Source organism: Mesoplodon bidens (assembly GCF_964165515.1).
Source record: "Mesoplodon bidens genome assembly, contig: HAP1_SCAFFOLD_34, whole genome shotgun sequence".
NCBI lineage: Eukaryota > Metazoa > Chordata > Mammalia > Artiodactyla > Ziphiidae > Mesoplodon > Mesoplodon bidens.
In genome coordinates, this window is record NW_027672207.1 from 2905508 (window position 1) to 2927497 (window position 21990).

A 21990-nucleotide genomic window follows, 5' to 3' on the forward strand; every position below is an offset into this window, starting at 1 on the left:
CCCTTGTCATCACAAAGCTTCATGACGCATGTCACCAGAATGCTCCATGGCCTTCTCATTCACGATGTCCATGCCCTTGTCATCACAATGCTCCAAGATTACCCCTGTAATCACAATGCTCCATGCCCCTTTTCATCTCAATGATCCATGAACCCTGTCATCACAATGCACCATGCCCATCATCATAATGCTTCATGCTACTGTCATCAGAATGAAATCAAAATGCTCCATGATCCGTGTCATAACAATGCTCCAAAGCCTTGTGATCACAATATTCCATAACACTTGTCATCACAATGCCACATGACGCTCGTCATCACAGTTATCCATGGTCTTCTCATCACAATGCTCCATGACCTTTGTCATCACAATGCTCAATACACTTGTCCTCAAAATGCTCCCAGACTCTTGTCGTCAGTATCCTCCATGAACCCTGTCATGACAAGGCTCCATGCCATTTTCATCACAATGTTCCATGCCCTTTTCCTCACAGTGCTCCAAGCCCCCTGTAATCACAATGCTCCATGCCCTTGTCATCACTGAACTCCGTGATGCATGTCATCAGAACACTCCCTGGCCTTCTCATCCCATGCTCCATGCCCTTGTCATCACAATGCTCCACGACCCCTGTAATCACAAAGCTCCATGCCCCTTTTCATCAGAATGCTCCATGAGACTTGTCATCACAAGGCTCCATGGTCTTCTCATCACAATGCTCCAGTACCTTGTCATCACAATGCTAAATGACAACTTTCATCACCATACTCCATGAACATTTTCAGCCCAATGCTCCATGACCTTCTCATCACAATGCTCCATGGCCACTGTCATCACAACGCTCCATGAACCCTGACAACACAATGATCCGGGACCCTTGTCATCAAAATGCTCCATGCGCTTGTCATCCCACTGCTCCATGACAGCTTTAATCACAGTGCTCCGTGACGCTTGTCATCACAGTGTTCCATGAACATTGTCATCACAATGCTCCATGCCTTTGTCAGCAAAATGCTACATAATCTTGTCATCACAATGCTCCATGAGCTGGTCATCACAATCCTCCATGACCCTTGGGATCACATTGCTTCATGTCCTTGTCATATCTCTCTTGCCTTTCTGGTTTTTACAGATTTTCGGATGTCCCATTTGACCGCTGGGTAGTGACAATACTTTGTAGTATGGATTTGCATTGCACGCTTGCTTGATTTGCCAAAAAGTGTGTATGTGTTTTCTCCTGAATATATTCAGGAGAAAAGCCATACGCCGTTTTCGGCCAAGTGCATCACTGTCGAAGTTGGGATGCTTTTCCTGTGCTTTAAAAGCGATTCCGGGGCTTCCCTGGTGGCGCAGTGGTTGAGAGTCCGCCTGCCGATGCATGGGACACGGGTTCGTGCCCCTATCCCGGAAGATCCCACATGCCGCGCAGCGGCTGGGCCCGCGAGCCATGGCCGCGGAGCCTGTGTGTCCGGAGCCTGTGCTCCACAACGGGAGAGGCCACAGCAGTGAGAGGCCCGCGTACAGAAAAAAAAAAAAAAAAAAAAAAAAAAAGCGATTCCAATTTACCTCATGAAATATGTTTTGTGCAATTCTGCCTCATTTTAAAGTCCGCTTCGGTCCCTTCTCCCAACAGATTTTTGGAAGAGAGTAGTCCTTTATAACTCTGCAGGTTTGTGAATTGCTGTGCCCCTGAGCTCCAATTTTCAAATCCCATTTTTGGGAGCTGACCGCAAATCCACAATTTTGCTTCAGGACCTATACTGGTTCCAGGGGTGGCTATACTGTTCCCTACGGGTGGCTGAGGCTTTGGTAAATTCTTCTTGCTGACGGGAATTTAGAGTGACATGTGCCCATCCAAATGCCTACATCTACTCTCTGATTGGTTCTCCCTCTTCCCTTTCATCCTCTGCACAATTAGCAAACTGTTCGAAGCAGGAGGTTATAGGGGCTAACTCTCCTAAGTTGGGAGATTGATAGTAAGGCAGTTGGAATGCCAACCTGGAGCACAAGAAGAGGAAAAATTAGGAGACTTTTAGAAACCTTTCGCCATCACAGTGTGTCCATTCTCTAGGTTTCCCATACGTGTTATAACTGTATTGATATTCCCTTCTACCTGGAGATTTGGGACTCATGGAATGGTGTCATGCATTACTACTTTAAAGGATCTGCATTTTCTCTCCCAATCTCACCAGTCCTCTCAGTCCCATGTGTCCAGCCTTATGCCTCATCCAGTTGTCTTTGCAGATAGGGTCATTCCAGTTTTCATAAGAACCCCTGAAGGAATTGTGTAAGAATTTCGCTGTTTTTGTGTTTGGTTTTTGAAATTCATTTTTATAATGGGGTTGAGCTAATTTTCACTGACGTGTTTATGCCGGTCTAGACACACTTGATTCCCTTACAGAGACATATCAATACATAGGTTTTAAGATTCTTACTAGTCAGATATATTCCTCTGCGGGGAATAGGGGTTTTGAGTCCTGTTCACTGAGGAAGGTGTAGGTCTTGTCTCTTCTGTATTTGGTTTATGGAATGTTACCTGTGCTAATATCAAACTCTGGTTTTATGCATCACCCCACCTCTCCTTTCCCTTTAAGCAGGCATAACAGTGTTTTCTAAAGGTGAGACTCTGTTCTCTTTCTTAATTCAGTTCATGTGTTGTGATGTTGACATTCCCTCTGTAAGTGATATCTTATGATAAGATTCTTTTTTTCTGTGTGACTGATTTCACTTAGAATCATCATACCTAAATCCACTCATTATGCTGCTACTGGCCTTATGATATTGATTTCATGTCTGAGTGATATTCCGTTGTACAAAATTACGACAAGTTCTTTATGCATTTCTCTTTTTCCTGGGATAATTTAGGTGTAACGAAGTAGAGATTCTTGTATGCAGAGCAGCCCTAAACTTTGGGGTGCCTGTGTCTTGTCGATATTTAGTCTTCCCAAGTTATATGCCCATGAGTTGAAGTCCCCTTTGCTCGGGGGCTTTGTATTTTACATGTTTTAGGAAACAGCATACACTTCTTCAGAGTGGCTCTTGGATATTTATATCCCACCCATCAGCGTGACTAGGCTCCCTGTTCTCCATGGCCTCTCCTGCATTTCTGGTTTGTACACATTTTTTGGATGGCCTTTCTAAGCAGTGTATATTGAGACTTCTTTGTTGTGCGGATTTGCATTTCCCGCTTTCTAAGTTGTCCAAAAACTCTGTATGTGTTTTATTTTCCTGAAGATTTCACAAAAAAACATATACACCCTTTTGCCCAACTGCATCATTTTAGAAATTCTGCTGCTTTTCATATGCTTTAAATGTGAGTACAATCTACCTTTTGAAATCAGTTTCCTGCAATTCTGCCTCTCATTCAGATCCTCTTCGTTGCCTTACCTGAATATATTTTTGGACGTTGGTTATCATTTATATCTTTGCAGGTCTTTGAATTGTCTGCTCCTGAGCTCCATTTTGCAACTCGCTTTTTTTGTGAGCTGGCCGCCAAACCATTGGATTGCTTCAGGCCCTATTCTGGTTCTGAGGAGGCAGGCTGAGCCTTTGGTTAATTCTTGTTCCTAATGGGAAATTAGAGTGGCATGTTCCTGTCCAAACACCTAAGACTTGTCTCTAAATTTTTCTCATCCTTCCGCTTATTCCTCTGGACAATTTCCAAACTGTGTGCAAGAGGATGTTGAAGGTGCTGATATCCCCAAGTTAGGAGAATGTTAGGAAAGTTGCTGGAGGGTTGAACCCGAGCACCAGGCGATGAGGAGATGAGGTGCCTTTTCCAAACTCTTTCCGATCAAATGGTGTACCATCCTCTAGGTGTGGCAGGCATGTTTTAGCTGTAGGAAGGGTCACGTGCATGTAAGGAGAACACCAGGGATTTTTCCAAATCAGTGCCTCCCTGAACCACAAACTGGGGAATTTTTAAGCTACGGCTACACGTATGTCCATTAAGGGCCTTGGGAAATAGGCAGAGCCCAAACTTTAGATGATTGAAATCTTCAGGGTCAGAAGCGCTCACCATCGGCCTTGCTAAGGTTACATTTTATCTGTCATTGATAGATGATGTCAATAACAATATCGATTCATTTTCAGATTATTTCCCCTTATAGGTTATAGCAAAATATTCAGTGTAGTTCCCTGTGCTATACAGTAGTTCCTTGTTGATGATCTATTTTATACATAGCAGTGTGTATGTGTTAATCCCAAACTGTTAATTTATCCCTTCTCCTACCTTTCCCCTTTGGTAATAATAAATTGTAAGACTTTATACTTCTCAGAAATGGGGGAACTGAAAGAGAGGTATCATTTTCAATGGAAAAGCATTCAAAACAAGATTGAAGCTTCAGCCAAGAGTATTCGATGTACATACATGGAAATAAATAACTTCATTTCTCTAATGTTGACCTGACAAATAAGACAGACGTCTTCACTGAACTTGCTTATAGTAAAGTGATGGAAATATCAAATGTAAGTCTTAGAAACATCTTATTTTACCCGAGCATTATACACTGCTCTATGTTAACTACAGTTTGGCTCACACATCTGTTCATTGAAGTTACAATGTTCTCAATTTCTGTTACTGATCCTCCAGAGTGGACCCCAACCAGAGTCCCCATGCACAGTATCATTAGAGCCAACAGATTAAGACTGAGTTTGGTTCAGAAGCAAAGGAAATATTATTTTGAAAACAGAATGGAGAGGTGAGAGCGTGCACTCCCCCACGGGCTGTGGGCTGGGCTGCTGTGTAGGGATCCCAGCAGCGTCAGTGGGAGGGAGGGGATGGAGCTCTCGAGGGCTGGGTTGGCTGCAGCTCAGGCTCTATGCCACGGAGTCTGCATGGGACCCCCTAGCTGAGGTGTCGACCCAGCCATTCTGCACTAGGAAATCGGGCCTGAAGTGCCAGGTGTGGGACCTCTGCATCCGGAGCCCTAGAAGCACGTGAAATTAGACAAAGCACAAAGGAAAAACAGGTTAGACTTTATTTTATTGCCCAGATTCTCTTTTTTATCTCCCAGGAATTTTAATGAACGGTGCCGGAGACAAACACCTCCTCTGCTTTTTGTTCTGTTCCTCATTCTTGGGGTGTTGAGGGTGCAGACCCCTCTTTTGTAACTGCTTCATGATATGGTGGGAGCCCTGATACCTGGGGGGAGGGGCAAAACGTCTCCCCACCAGCCTCCAGGTGAGGTTGATTGTCCCAAGGCCTCCTGCCTCACTTCTCGTCTGCCTGAGCACCAGCATTGGAAGTGTTATAGATTCTAATGACCTTTAAGGGTCCAGGAAAGAGATGTGCAGAGATGCTGAGTTGGCAGGTTTCAACCCACACCACATTTGTTCGGCGACCATAGGAAGATGGTTTTTGCCAGCCTAGATGCTCTGACCAGTAGTCTGTGCTTTCTTTAATTAGGTATCTGAATTTATGTACAAATAGCACCATGTGTCAGAGCCTTGCCCGCGAAACTCCCAGACAGTCCAGGGTCAGTGGTGATCAAGGACCATGACGTCCACTGAGTCAATGGCCTTTAGAAGTAGCCATCAGTCCAGCCAGTCATATTGGCCTCCATCACCGTGTTGTCTGTAGGGTTTTCTATGGTGAAAGCGTGATATACGTTTCCTCCTCCAAGCTTATTAGCTCCCCTGTGGGTGCAGTAAGTCCTGCAAGCAGTAGTCTGCTCTTTCAGGGCACAGTCTTGTTGTTTTCTGAGAGAAACTCCAGGTCAAGTGATGGTCACACAAGTCATCTTGGGGGCCCGTTGCACCGTTTGTCTCTCTGGAGGTTGGAGTTGGAGGACCTCCTCACTTGAGGTCAGTGTGTCCACAGAGAGACCCCTGCAACTTCAGGGCATGATGGGTGGTTAGGATAACCACGTGGGGTCCTTTTCCCTTAGGTGGGAGCTGGCCTTGTGGGCTGCTGATTTCCATCTTTTTAGATACCCCAGTATCCTGGCCTGATGAGTCGGTGGCAAAGCCCTTGGTGACCATAGTTTATCATACCTGAAGGGCATTCTTGTGTTGCACCATTTCAAGTGGTCCCAGTTTTTGCACTAAGGCTCCAAGGTCGATTAACCTTTGACCGGGTATGTAAAGGTCAAAGGGTTTAGCTAAATAAGGGAGTTCCTGGGCAAGGGTCTGAATTGACTGCTCTTTCCATTCTTGAGAGGCTGCTTCTGAATTCTACTCAAAAGGATCATCATCTTTTCGTGTCAGTGTTTCATGTAGAGGCCCAGCTATTAGACTGTCGTTAGGGATCCAGATGCAGAAAACCTTGGCCTCCCAAGGAACCCCTAAGCTGTCTTCTAGTTTTAGAAGAGGTAAGGCTGCAAATGGCTTCTTCCCTATCCTGGGATGTGTTTATCCGAATATCTGTGAGAATGAAGCCCAGGCATGTCACCTTAGCCTGGGATATTTGAGCCTTTTTCTTGGACACCTTCTATCCTTTCTTGGCTAGGTAGTTCAGAGGCGTCTTTAGTAGGCCTGGCGATCAGAATGTCATCTTCATATTGAAGGAGGGTTCCCTTTTACAGAGGTAGAACTTTTAGGTCTTTAGAGGACATTTCCCCAATGATGGTGTGGGGATTTTTGAACCATTGGGGCAGGACGGCCCAGCATTATTTCTTTTGTTGCATGTTGTGTCCTGCCACTCACAAGCCAAAAATTCTTGTGACTCTGAGATGAATGGAATACAGAAGAAGGCATCATTGAAGTCTAATACAGAATGCCATGGCCTGGTGGATGGTAGAATGACCAACAGGGTGTGGGAAATAGGAGCTACTGGATATATATCCTCGGTGGCTTCACTGACTGTCCTGATATCCTTTACCAGGTCTCCAGCAGCCCATGGGGCTCTCGTGGTCAGGCGAATCCCACGATATGGAGCTCACCTGGGCTGCACCCCCCACCCCACAGCCCACGGGGCTCTCGTGGTCAAGTCCCACCCACGGTATGGAGCTCACCTGTGCAGCTACCCAGCAGCCCATGGGGCTCTCATAGTCAGGCCCTTCCCAGGATACGGAACTCCCCTGGGCAGGTACCCCAGCAGGGCCGGACACACAGGAACTGTGCACATAGCCCACATTGCAGAGAACCCCCAGCTCACCTGTCACTCACAGCTGACACAGAACACCTCAGAGCAGGACTTGAACTAACAAACAGCAGCTCTGACAGGTCTGTGACCCTGGCTATCACTCTGTGCAGCCTCTCTCTGCCTGGTCTTCCAGACACTTCCACTGCAGCCAGGGCACCAGGCCTCTGTCTCCACCCACCGTCACTCCTCTCACTGACTCCTGGGTTCTTCTCATTAGGATAGGGTCTTCTTGAAGTTGTTTTCCACTCATGGAACAGATAAAATGGTAAGAAAACAAGCCGCAGCTGCAGCCCCTTGTCTATCCTAACTCTCAAGAGCCCACACCTGTTCCTTAGGCGTGGTCCGTTTAGCAAGGTTCATTTTCTGCAACTGTGAGCCCCTGAGGGATGAGGATTGGCTGATTTGGGCAGCCGTACACAGCCTGCCAGCCCTCCCCAGGTGTGCCTGGGTTGAGGTCAATATAAACACCTCTCCAGTCAGCAAGAGCCCCTGTAGCTGTGCCTGACGCCATATTCTCTGCCCTGTCAGCAGTGTCGGGGCTGGGGTGGTGGGAGGGAGTGAGGGGCCGTGGCTTTGTGGGTGGCCCAGTGTGAGTGGGGCTCTGCTGGACTTTCTGCAGGAGTTGCCAGGCTGCCACCTGCTAAAGAAGAGGATGTGTCACACATACCTGCCGCTGGAATTTCTCCCCAGGCAGAGGTGAGGAAGTAAAAAATCAGTGGGGGCCGTGGCAGGAGGGGTATCTCAGGCAGGGAAATGGAAAGCTTCCAGAAGACCTTCTGGGGCCTGGACCATCCTGGCTGGCCTGCAGGCACCAAGTCAGCCTGCGTGCTGTCGCTGGTGTGGCTCCACAGCCCTTCTTCTGGGCTTGCAAGTGCTTGTACATATTCAGGTGTTTTACCTGGAAAGGGTGGGAAGAGTTCAGCTGCAGCAGGACTGGGGCTCAGCTCACATTTACTCACAGACGCCTCGACACAGTGTCCCAGCTTTGCAATGAGGATGCTCCTTGTGGGGGGGAGTGCTGCTGTCGGCATGGGAGAAGATTTCCCACCTCTGACCAACTTAAGAATTTTTTACCACTGGAGCAATTGCCCTGATACGATTTTCCTCTGTATAAATGGTGGGTTCTGTTTTTTTTTTTTTTTTTTTCCTTTTTTCTTTTTGGTTCAAGGTAGATTTTATTTATTCCTATTTTTTTTAATTTGGTGATATAAACATGGATTTAATGCATTAATATAAAGACATCTATGTGAAGGGAAAAACTTCTTTTCTGTGTTATTTTATTAAATGTTATTTATTTATTTCTAAATTTTGAAAATTTATGTATTTCTTTTATACAGCAGGTTCTTATTGGATATCTATTTTATACATATAAGTGTGCACATGTGAATCCCAGACTCCCAATTCATCCCACCACCACCCTCACATGGCGTTCCCCCCTTGGTGTCCATATGTTTGTTCTCTACATCTGTGTCTCTATCGCTGCCCTGCAAACTGGTTCATCTGTTCCATTTTTCTAGGTTCCACATATATGCATTAATATACAATATTGATTTTTCTCTTTCTGACTTACTTCACTCTGTATGACAGTCTCTCGATCCTTCAAGGTCTCTACAAATGACCCAATTTCATTCCTTTGTATGGCTGAGTAATATTCCATTGTATATATGTACCACATCTTTATCCATTCGTCTGTCTGTGGGCACTTAGGTTGCATTCATTACCTGGCTATTGTAAATAGTGCTGCAATGAACATTGTGGTGAATGTGTCTTTTTGATTTATGGTTTTCTCTGGGTATATGCCCAGTAGTGGGATTGCTGGATTATATGGTAATTCTATTTTTAGGTTTTTAAGGAACCTCCATACTGTTCCCCATAGAGACTGTCTCAATTTACATTCCCAACAATAGTGGAAGAAAGTTCCTTTTCTTCACACCCACTCCAGCATTTGTTGTTTGTAGAATTTCTGATGATGCCCATTCTAACAGGTGTGACGTGATACCTCATTGTCGTTTCCATTTCCATTTCTCTAATAATTAGAGATGTTGAGCAGATTTTCATGTGCGTACTGGCCATCTCTATGTCTTCTTGGAAGAAATGTCTATTTAGATCTTCTTCCATTTTTGTATTGGGTTGTTTGTTTTATTAATATTAAGCTGCATGAGCTGTTTATATATATTGGAGATTAATCATTTGTCCATTGATTCGTTTGCAAATATTTTCTACCATTCTGAGGGTTGTCTTTTGATCTTGTTTGTAGTTTCCTTTGCTTTGTAAAAGCTTTTACGTTTCATTAGGTCCCATCTGTTTAGTTTTCTTTTTTATTTAATTACTATAGGAGGTGGATCAAAAAAGATCTTGCTGTGATTTACGTCAGAGTATCCTTCGTAAGTTTTCCTCTCAGAGTTTTATACTATCCGGTCTTACATTAAGGTCTCTAATCCATTTTTAATATATTTTTATGTATCGTGTTGGAGAGTGTTCTAATTTCATTCTTTTACAGGTAGCTGTCCATATTTCCCAGCACCAATGATTGAAGAAACTGTCTTATCTCCATTGTATAGTCTTGCCTCCTTTGTCATAGATTAGTTGAGCATAGGTGTGTAGGTTTATCCATGTGCTTTCTTTTTTTTCCTTTTACACGTTTATTGGAGTATAATTGCTTTACAATGGAGTGTTCGTTTCTGCTGTATAAAAAAGTGAATCAGCTATACATATACAAATATCACCAGATCCACTCCCTCTTGCATCTCCCTACCACACCCCATATCCCACCCCTTTATGTATTCACAAAGCACCGAGCTGATCTCCCTGTTCTATGTGGCTGCTTCCCAGTAGCTATCGGTGTTACATTTGGTAATGTATTTATGTCCATTCCACTCTCTCACTTCGTCCCAGCTTACCTATCCCCCTTCCGGTGTCCTCAAGTCCTTTCTCTATGTCTGTGTCCTTAATCCGGTCCTGCCACTAGGTTCTTCAAAATCTTTTTTTTTCTTCATTAGGTTCCGTATATCTCTGTTAACATAGAGTATTTGTTTTTCCCTTTCTGACTTACTTCACTGTGTAGGACAGATTCTAAGTCCATCCACCTCAGTACAAAAAACTCAGTTTTGCTTCTTTTTATGGCTGAGTAATATCCCATTGTATATATATGCCAAATCTTCTTTATCCATTCATCTGTTGATGGACACTTAGGTTGCTTCCATGTCCTGGCTATTGTAAATAGAGCTGCAATGAACATTTTTGTACATAACTCTTTTAAAATTATGTTTTTTGCAAGGCAAATGCCCAGTAGTTGGATTGTTGTGTTGTATGGTACTTCTATTGTTAGTTATTTAAAGGAACCTCTGTACTGTTCTCCCTAGTGCCCACATCAATTTACATTCCCACCCACAGTGCAAGTGTGTTCCCTTTTCTCCAATAAAGGCCTCTCTAGCATTTATCGTTTTGTAGATTATTTTGATGATTGCCACTCTGACTGCTGTGAGGTGATACCTCACGGTAGTTTTGATTTGCATTTCTCTAATGATTAGTGATGTTCAGCATCCTTTCATGTGTTTCTTGGTAATCTGTATATCTTCTTTGGAGAAATGTCTATTTAGGTCTTCTGCCCGTTTTTGGATTGGGTTGTTTGTTTTTGTGATATTGAGCTACATGAGGTGCTTGTAAAGTTTGGAGATTAATCCTTTGTCAATTGCTTCATTTGAAAATATTTTCTCCCATTCTGAGGGTTGTTTTTGCATCTTGTTTATGTTTTCCTGTACTGTGTAAAAGCTTTTAAGTTTCATTAGGTCCCATTTGTTGATTTCTGTTTTTATTTCCATTTCTCTAGGAGGTGGGTCAAAAAGGATCTTGCTGTGATTTATGTCATAGAGTGTGCTGCCTATGGTTTCCTCTAAGTGTTTTATAGTGTCTTGTCTTATATTTAGATCTCTAATCCATTTAGAGTTTATTTTTGTGTATGGTGTTATGGAGTGTTCTAATTTCATTCTTTTATGTGTAGGGGTCCAGTTTTCCAGGCACCAATTACTGAAGAGACAGTCTTTTCTCCATTGTATATCCTTAGCTCCTTTGTCATAGATGAGATAGCCATAGGTATGTAGGTTTATCTCTGGGCTTTCTGTCCTGTTCCATTGATCTGTGTTTATGCCAATCTACCTACACTTGATTCCATTATGGAGCCATATAAATACATAGGTTTCAAGATTATTACCAGTCAGATATACTCCTCTTCAGTGAATAGGGTGTTTTGTGTACAGTTCATTGAGAAAGGAGTAGGTCTTGTCTATTACATATTTGGTATATGGAATGGTATCTGTGCTAATTTCAAACTCTGCTTTTACACATCACCCCACGTCACCTTTCCCCTTAAGGAGGCATAAGTGTGTTTTCTAAATGTGTAACTCTGTTCGCTTTTGAAATTCAGTTCATGGGTAGCGATGTTTACATTCCCTCTATAAGTGATATATTATAATAAGTTTCTTTTTTCTTTGTGGCTCATTTCACTTAGCATCATCGTACCTAAAGCCACTCATTATGCTGCTATTGGCCTTATGACATTGATTTTATGTCTGAGTGACATTCCATTGTATATAAGTACCACAACATCTATATCCATTTTTTTTTCCATTTCCTGGGATATTTAAAGTGTACTGAAGTCGAGGTTCTTGTAAACAGAGCAGCCCTAAACTTTGGGCTGGCTGTGTGTTGTGGAATTTTAGTTTTCCCAAAATACACGCCCATGAGTTGAAGTGTGCTATGCTCTGTAGCTCTGTTTTAGAAAACAACATACAGTTCTCCAGAGAGACTGTTGGCAATTTACAACCTGTCCATCGGCGTAATCAGTTTCCTTTTTCTCCATGGCCTGTCCTGCATTTGTGGTTTTTACACTATTTGCGGATGGCCCTTTTGACTGGAGGTAAGGGACACTTCTATGTAGTGTGGATTTGCAATGCCTGATGGCTTGCTTGGCTAAAAAGGGCGTGTGCATTTTTTCCCGAATATATTCAAGAAAATACACATACTCCCTTTTCGGCCAAGGGTAACATTGTCGAAGTTCTGTCGCTTTTCATTTGCTTTAAAGATGACTCCATTCTACCTCTTGAAATATTTTTCCTTCAATTCTGCCTTGCATTCAAATCCTCTTCACTGTCTTACCTCAATATATTTCTGGATGATAGTTGTCCTTTATAACTGTGAAAGTTTGTGAATTGCTGTGCCCCTGATTTCCATTTTTCAACTCGCCTATTTGTGAGCTGGCTGCAATAATGTAGGATGGTTGTAGGCCCTAGTCTGGTTCTGGTGCTTCAGGCTGAGCCTTTGGTTAATTCTTCTTCCTGATGGGAAACTAGAGTGACATGTGCCCATCCAAACACCTACAGCTAATCTCTCATTTGTTTCCCCTCTTCCTCTTCATCCTCTGCACAATTTGAAAACTGTGCATAACAGGAGGGTAAAGGCGCTGATACTCCAAATGGGGAGATATTTAGTAATGCAGATGGAATGGTGAAGCCGAGAACGATGAAAGGAAAAATGAGGTACCTTTTAGAAAACTTTCCCAATTACACAGTGAAAAACCCACTGGGTTTCCCATGCATGCTTTAACTGTAGGAAGATTCCCTTAAACCTGGAGAGTTGGGACCACTAGAATGGGTAGCACACAGTATTGCTCTAAGTGGTGGTCTTTTGCTCACACAACCTCAGGAATCTTGTCAGCCCCAAGTGTCCAGTCTTATGTCTCATCCAGCTGTGGGTGTAAAGGCAGACAATCCAGGTTGCATCCCAGGCCCTGAACGTAATTCTTAAGACTTTCTCTCTGTTTCGCTGTTTTTGCATTTTGCTTTTGAAATTTATTTTTATAAGGGTGTTAGGTGAATTTCAGTGCTGTGTTCATGCTGTTATAAACACGCATGATTCCTTTATGGAGACATGAGAATACATATGTTTTAAAATTCTTGGAATCAGATATATTCCTCCGTAATGAATCGGTGGTGTTGAGTCCAGTTCATTGTGTCGGGAGTAGGTGATGTCTATTACATACTTGGTTTATGTAACGGTTTCTGTGCTAATTTAAAACTGTGGTTTAATGCATCACCCCACCTCACCTTTCACCTAAAGCAGGCAGAATATTGTTTGCTAAATGTGTGACTCTGTTGTGTTTGTAATTCAGTTCATTCGTAGCCATGTTTACATTCACACTATGAGTGATATCTTATGATAAGATTCGTTACTCTGTTATATTTCCTAACTCAGTTCATGTGTAGCCATATTTACAGTACCTTCATAAGTGATATCTTATGATAAGTTTATTTTTCTGTGTAACTTATTTCACTTAGAATCATCGTACCTGAATCCACTCATTTTGCTGCTACTGGTCTTATGACATTGATTTCATGGCTGAGGGATAATCCATCGTACGTAAGTACCACAATTTCTTGAACCATTTTTGTCTTTCTTGGGATATTTAAAGTGTACCCAAGTTGAGGTTCTTGTAAGGAGTGCAGCCCTAAAGTTTGGGGTGGCTCTGTCTTATTGATTTTCAGTTTTCCCAAGGTATATTCCCTATATAGGAAGTGCCCTTGGCTCTGTAGCTCAGTTGTATAGTTGTTTTAGGGAACACAATGCACTGGTCCCAAGAGGGAGTTGGCAATTTACATCCCGCCAATCAGCATAACAGTGCTCCCTGTTCTCCAGGGCCTGTCTTGGCTTTCTGGTTTTTACACAATTTGCGGATGTCCCTTTTGATCTGTGGGAATTGATACTTCTGTGTAGTGCAGATTTGCTTTGCCCGCTTGATTGCTTGGCCAAAAAGGGCATATGCGTTTTCTCCTTAATATATTCAGGAGAAAACGCATACACCCTATTTGGCCAAGTGCATAATTGTCGACGTTGTGCCCCTCTTCCTGTGCTTTAAAGGTGATTCCAACGTACCCCTTGAAATCTGTTTCCTGCTATTCTGCCTCTCTTTCATGTCAGCCTCGATGCCTTCCCTCGACAAATTTTTGGATGATAGTTGTCCTTTATTACTCTGCCAGTTTGTGAATTGCAGTGCCCCTGAGCTCCATTTTTCAAGTCGTTTTTGTGAGCTGAATGCAAGTCAAAAATTTTGGTTCGGGACCTATACTGGTTCCCGGCAGGTGGCTGAGACTTTGGTTAATTATTCTTCCTTCCAGGCAATTAGAGTGACATGTTCCCGTCCAAATGCCTAACAGCTACTCTCTCATTGCTTCTCCCTCTTCCCTTTCATATTCTGCCAAATTTGCAACCTGTGCGAACCAGGAGTTTAAAGGGCCTGTCTCTCCAATTTGGCAGATTGATAGTAAAGCAGTAGGAAATTCAAACCGAGTACAAGGAGAGGGACTATTACTTGAGTTTTAGAAACCTTTCGTATTCACAGTGTGTCCGTGTTCTAGGTTTCCCGTACATGTTATAGCTGTAGTAATATTACCTTCAACCTGGAGAGTTGGGACCCATGGAATGGGTGCCACGCATTATTGCTTTAAAGGGTCTGCACTTGCTCACCCAATCTCACCAATCCTCTCAGTCCCAAGTGTCCAGCCTTATGCCATATCCAGCTGTCGTTGTAGATAGGGTCATTCCAGGTTTCATCAGAAACCCTGAAGGAATTGTAAAGAATTTCCTTGTTTTTTTTGTTTTGTTTTTGAAATTCCTTTTTATAGTGGGTTTGAGCTGATTCTCGCTTCCATGTTTATGCCAGTCTAGACAGACTTTATTCCCTTACAGAGACATATCATTACATATTTGAATCCACTCATTTTGCTGCTACTGCCCTTATGAAATTGATTTCATGGCTGAGAGATATTCCATCGTACATAAGTACCACAATTTCTTGAACCATTTTTGTCTATCCTGGAATATTTAAAGTGAACCCAAGTTGAGGTTCTTGTAAGCAGTGAAGCCCTAAATTTTGTGGTGGTTGTGTCTTATTGATTTTCAGTTTTCCCAAGGTATTTTCCCTAGACTGGAAGTGCTCTTGGCTCTGTAGCTCTATTGTTTACTTGTTTTAGGGAACACAATTAACTCCTCCAGAGAGGCACTTGGCAATTTACATCCCACCCATCAGCATAACAAGGCTCCCTCTTCTCCAGGGCCTGTCTTGCCTTTCAGGTTTTCAAGCAGTTTGCGGATATCCCTTTGACCAGTGGGAAGGGTTACTACTTTGTAGTGCAGATTTGCATTTCCCACTTGCTTCTTTGGCCAAACATGGTGTATTCGTTTTCTCCTGAATATATTCAGGAGAAAATGCGTACACACTTTTTGGACAAGTGCATCATTTTCAAAGTTTTGCCCCTCTTCCTGTGCTTTACAGGAGATTCCAACGTACCTCTTGAAATTTGTTTCCTGATATTCTGACTCATTTTCAAATCCATCTCGTTGCCTTCCCACAACGGAATTTTGACGATAGTTGTCCTTTACTACTCTTCCAGTTTGTGAATTGCTGTGCCCCTGCACTCCATTATTCACCTCGTTTTTGAGAGCTAAATGCAAGTCCAAAATTCTGGTGCAGGAACTATACTTGTTCCCGGTGGGGTGCTGAGACATTGGTTAATTCTTCTTCCTGCCTGGAAATTAGAGTAACATGTGCCCGTCCAAATGCCTACCTGCTACTCTCTCATTGGTTTTCCCTCTTCCCTTTCATCATCTGCCAAATTGGCAACCTGTGTGAACCAGGAGGTTAAAAGGCCTATCTCTCCAAGTTGGGAGATTTGTAGTAAAGCAGTTGGAAATTCTAAACGGAGCACCAGGAGAGGGACTATTAGTTGAGTTTTAGAAACCTTTCTTATTCACAGTGAGTCCATTCACTAGGTTTCCGGTATGTCATAGCTGTAGTAAGAGTCCCTTCAACCTGGAGACTTGAGACCCATGGAATGGGTGCCATGCATTATGGCTTTAAAGCGTCTGCATTTGCTCACCCAATCTCACCAATCCTCTCTGTCCCAAGTGTCCAGCCTTATGCCACATCCAGCTGTCATTGTACACAGGGTCTTCCCAGGTTTCATAAGAGACCCTGAAGGAATTGGATAGAATTTCCCTGTTTTTTTTGTTTTGGTTTAAAAATTCCTTTTTATAGAGTGTTTGATCTGTTTCTCGCTGCCATGTTTATGCCCGTCTGGTCACACTTGATTCCTTTACGGAGAGATATCAATACATATGTTTTAAATTCTTACTAGTCAGATATATTCCTCTGCGGGAAATATGGGGTTTTGGGTCCATTTCACTGAGGAAGGTGTAGGTCTTGTCTATTGTGTAGTTGATTTTTGGAACTGTATCTGTGCTTATATCAAACTCTGGTTTTATGCATCACCCAACCTTTCTTTCCCCTGAAGCAGGCATAAGAGTGTTTTCTAAATGTGAGACTCTGTTCTCTTTCCTAACTCCTTTCATGTGTAGCCATGTTTACAGGATCTTCAAAAGTGATACCTTATGATAAGTTTCTTTTTCTGTGTGACTTATTTCACTTAGGATCATCGTACCTGAATCCACTTATTTTGCTGCTCCTGGTCTTATGACATAGATTTCATGGCTGAGGGTTATTCCATCATATGTTATACCACAATTTTTTGAACCATTTTTATATTTCCTGGGATATTTAAGGTGTACCCAAGTTGAGGTTCTTGTAAGCAGTGCAGCCCTGAATTTGGGGGTGGCTGTGTCTTATTGATTTTCAGTTTTCCCAAGGTACATTCCCTAGACTGGAAGTGCCCTTGGCTCTGTAGCTCTGTTGTTTACTTGTTTTAGGGAACATAATGCACTCCTCCAGAGAGGCAGTAGGCAATTTACATCCCGCCCATCATCATAACAATGATCCCTGTTCTCCAGGGACTAACTTGCCTTTCTGGTTTTTACACATTTTGTGTATGTCCCTTTTGACCGGTGGGAAGTGATAATCCTTAGTAGTGCAGATTTGCCTTGCCCACATGATTCCTTGGCCAAAAAGGGCATATGCGTTTTCTCCTGAATATATTCAAGAGAAAACGTATACACACATTTTGGCCAAGTGAATCATTGTGGAAGTTGTGCCCCTCTTCCTGTGCTTTAAAGGTAATTCCAACATACCTCATGAAATCTGTTTCCTGCTATTCTGCCTCTCTTTCAAGTCAACCTCGTTGCCTTCCCTCAACAGATTTTTGGACGATAGTTGTCCTTTATTACTCTGCCAGTTTCTGAATTGCTGTGCCCCCGAGCCCCATTTTTCAACTCGTTTTTTGTGAGCTGAACGGAAGTCCAAAATTTTGGTTCAGGAACTATCCTGGTTCCCGGTGGGTGGCTGAGACTTTGGTTAATTCTTCTTCCTCCCTGGAAATTAGAGTGACATCTTCCCGTGCATATGCCTAACAGCTACTCTCTCATTGGTTCTCCCTATTCCCTTTCATACTCTGCCAAATTGGCAACCTGTGCGAACCAGGAGGTTAAACGTGCTGTATCTGCAAGTTGGGAGATTGACAGTAAAGGAGTTGGAAAGTGAAAGCGGAGCACCAGGAGAGGGACAATTCGTTGAGATTTAGAAATCTTTCGTATTAACACTGTGTCCATTCTCTAGGGTTCCCTTACATGTTATACATGTAGTAATATTCCCTTCAACCTGGAGAGTTGGGACCCATGGAATGGGTTCCATGAATTATTGCTTTAAGGGGTATGCAGTTGCTCACCCAATCTCACCAAAACTCTCTGTCCCAAGTGTTGAGCATTAAGCCACATCCAGCTGTCATTGTAGATAGGGTCATTCCAGGTTTCATCAGTGACCCTGAAGGAATAGTAAAGAATTTCCCTGTTTTTTTCTTTTGCTGTTGAAATTCCTTTTTATAGTGGGTTTGAGCTTATTCTCACTGCCATGTTTTATGCCAGTCTAGACACATTTGATAACCTTGCGGAGACATATCAGTACATAGGTTTTAAGATTCTTACTAGTCAGATATATTCCTCTGCGGGAAATATGGGGTTTTGAGTCCCTTTCACTGAGGAAGGAGTAGGGCTTGTCTATTCCATAGTTGGTTTTTGGAAGGCTACCTGTGCTTATATCAAACTCTGGTTTTATGCATCACCCCACCTCTCCTTCCCCCTTAAGCAGGCATAAGAGTGTTTTCTAAATGTGAGACTCTGTTCTCTTTCCTAACTCAGTTCATGTGTAGCCATGTTTACAGGATCTTCATAAGTGATATCTTATGATAAGTTTCTTTTTCTGTGTGACTTATTTCACTTAGAATCACCGTACATGAATCCACTGATTTTGCTGCTACTGTTCTTATGGCATTGATTTCATGGCTGAGGGATATTCCATCGTACGTAAGTACCACAATTTTTTGAAGCATTTTTATATTTCCTGGGATATTTAACCTGTACTCAAGTTGAGGTTCTTGTAGGCAGTGTAGCCCTGACTTTGGGGGTTGCTTTGTCTTACTGATTTTCAGTTTTCCCAATGTATATTCCCTAGACAGGAAGTGCATTTGGATCTGTAGCTCTGTAGTTTACTTGTTTTAGGGAACACAATGCACTCCTCCAGGGAGGCAGTTGGCAATTTACATCACGCCCATCAGCTTAACAAGGCTCCCTGTTCTCCAGGGCCTGTCTTGCCTTTCTGGTTTTTACACATATTGTGGATGTCCCTTTTGACAGGTGGGAAGTGATACTTCATTGTTGTGCAGATTTGCATTGTCAGCTTGCTTGCTTGGCCAGAAAGGGCGTATACGTTTTCTCCTGAATATATTCAGGAGAAAACGCATACACTCTTTTTGGCAAAGTGCATCATTTTCGAACTTCTGCCCCTCTTCCTGTGCTTTAACGGCGATTCCAATGTACCTTTTCAAGTCTGTTTCCTGCTATTCTCCCTCGCTTTCAAGTGTGCCTCGTTGCCTTCCCTCAACATATTTTTGGACGATCGTTGTCCTTTATTACTCTGCCAGTTTGTGAATTGCTGTGCCCCTGAGCTCCATTTTTCAACTCGTTTTTGTGAGCTGAACGCAAGTCCAAAATTTTGGTTCAGGAACTATACTGGTTCCCGGTGGGTGGCTGAGTCTTTGGTTAATTCTTCTTCCTGCCAGTAAATTAGAGTGACGTGTGCCCTTCCAAATGCCTAACAGCTACTCTCTCATTGGTTCTCCCTCTACCCTTTCATCCTCTGCCAAATTGGCAACGTGTGCGAACCAGGAGGTTAAAGGGGCTGTCTCTCCAAGTTGGGAGATTCATAGTAAAGCAGTTGGAAAGTCAAACCAGAGCACCAGGAGAGGCACATTTCATTGAGTTTAAGAAACCATTCATATTCACAGTGTGTCCATCCTCTAGGTTTCCCGTACATGTTATAGCTGTAGTAATATTCCCTTCAACATGGAGAGTTGGGACCCATGGAATGGGTGCCACACATTATTGCTTTAAAGGGTCTGCATTTGCTCACCCAAACTCACCAATTCTCTCAGTCCCAAGTGTCCAGCCTTATGCCATATACAGCTGTCATTGTACACAGGGTCATTCCAGGTTTCATCATAGAACGTGAAGGAATTGTAAAGAATTTCCCTGTTTTCTTGTTTTATTTTTGAAATTACTTTTTATAGTGGGTTTGAACTGATTCTCGCTGCCATGTTTATGCCAGTCTAGACACACTTGATTCCCTTACACAGACATATCAATACATAGTTTTTCAGATTCTCAATAGTCAGATATATTCCTCTGTGGGAAATAAGGGGTTTTGAGTACCTTTCCCTGAGGAAGGTGTAGGTCTTGTCTATTCCATAGTTGGTTTTAGGAACGGTACCTGTGCTTCTATCAAACTGTGGTTTTTATGCATCACCCCACCTCTCCTTCCCCCTTAAGCAGGCATAAGAGTGTTTTCTAAATGTGAGGCTCTTTTCTCTTTCCTCAGTCAGTTCAAGTGTAGCCATGTTTACAGGATCTTCATAAGTGATATCTTATGATAAGTCTCTTTTTCTGTGTGACTTATTTCACTTAGAATCATCGTACCTGAATCCACTCATTTTGCTTCTACTGGTTTTATGACATAGATTTCATGGCTGAGGCATATTCCATCGTATGTAAGTACCACAATTTTTTAAACCATTTTTTTTATTTCCTGGGATATTTAAGGTGTACCGAAGTTGAGGATCTTGTAAGCAGTGCAGCCCTAATTTTTGAGGTGGCTCTGTCTTATTGATTTTCAGTTTTCCCAAGGTATATTCCCTAGACTGGAAGCACACTTGTCTCTGTAGCTCTGTAGTTTACTTGTTTTAGGGAACACAATGCACTCCTCCTGAGAGGCAGTTGGCAATTTACATCCCGCCCATCAGCATAACAAGGCTCCCTGTTCAACAGGGCCTGTCTTGCCTTTCTGGTTTTTACCCATTTTGTGGATGTCCCTTTTGACTGGTGGGAAGGGATACTTCTTTGTAGTGAAGATTTTCTTTGCCCGCTTGCTTCCTTGGCCAAAATGGGCATATGTGTTTTCTCCTGAATATATTCAGGAGAAAACGCATACACCCATTTTGGCCAAGTGCATCATTGTCGAAGTTGTGCCCCTCTTCCTGTGCTTTAAGGGCAATTCCAACATACCTCATGAAATCTGTTTCCTGCTATTCTGCCTCTCTTTCAAGTCCACCTCGTTGCCTTCCCTCAACAGATTTTTGGACGATAGTTGTCCTTTATTACTCTGCCAGTTTTTGAATTGCTGTGCCCCTGAGCTCCATTTTTCAATTCGCGTTTTTGTGAGCCGACCACAAATCCACAATTTTGCTTCAGGACCTATACTTGTTCTGGGGGGGGGCAGGATGAGACTTTGGTTTATTCCTCTTCGTCACGGGAAATTAGTGTGACATGTGGCTGTCCAAATGCCTATAGCTACTCTCTCATTGCTTCTCTCTCTTCCTTTATATCTTCTGCACAATTTGCCGACTGTGTGAATCAGGAGGTTTTAGGGGCTGACTCTCCAAGTTGGGAGATTGATAGTAAAGCAGTTGGAATGTCAGACTGGAGCACAAGGAGAGAAAAAAGTAGTAGAGCTTTAGAAACCTTTCACCATCAGAGTGTTTCCATTCTCTACGTTCCCATACATGTTATAACTGTAGTGATATTCCTTTCTACCTGGAGTTTGGGAACCTTGGAATGGGTGACAGGCATTATTTCTTTAAAGGGTCTGCATTTTTTCACCCAATCTCACCAGTCCTCTCAGCCCCAAGTGACCAGCCTTATGCCACATCCAGCTGTCATTGTAGATAGTGTCATTCCAGGTTTCATCAGAACCCCTGAAGGAATTGTGTGAGAATTTTACTGTTTTTATGTTTTGTTTTAAAATTCATTTTTATAGTGGGTTTGAGCTGATTCTCACTGCCATGATTATGTCGTTCTAGACACACTTGGTTCCCTTATGGAGACATATCAATACATAGGTTTTAAAATTCTTACTAGTCAGATATATTTCTCTCCGGGGAATAGGGATGTTGAGTTCCATTCACTGAGGAAGGAGTAGGGCTTGTCTCTTCTCTTTTTGGATTATGGAACGGTTTCTGTGCTAATATCAAACTTTTGTTTTGTGCATCTCCCCACCTCTCTTTCCCCTTAAGTAAGCATAAGAGTGTTTTCTAAATCTGAGAATCTGTTCTCTTCCCTAATTCAGTTCATATGTAGCCATGTTTACATTCCCTTCATAAGTGATATCTTTTGTCAGAATGCACCATGGCCCTTGTCATAATCATGCTCCATGAACCCTGTCATCACAATGCTCCATGCCCTGGTTATCACAATGCTCCATGTCCCTTGTCATCACAATTCTCCACGTCCTTGTCATCACAATGCTACATGACACTTCTCATCAAAATGTTACATACACTTGTCATCACAATTCTCCATGCACTTCTCATTGCAATGCTCCATGCACTTGTCATCACAATGCTCCATGCACTTGTCATCAC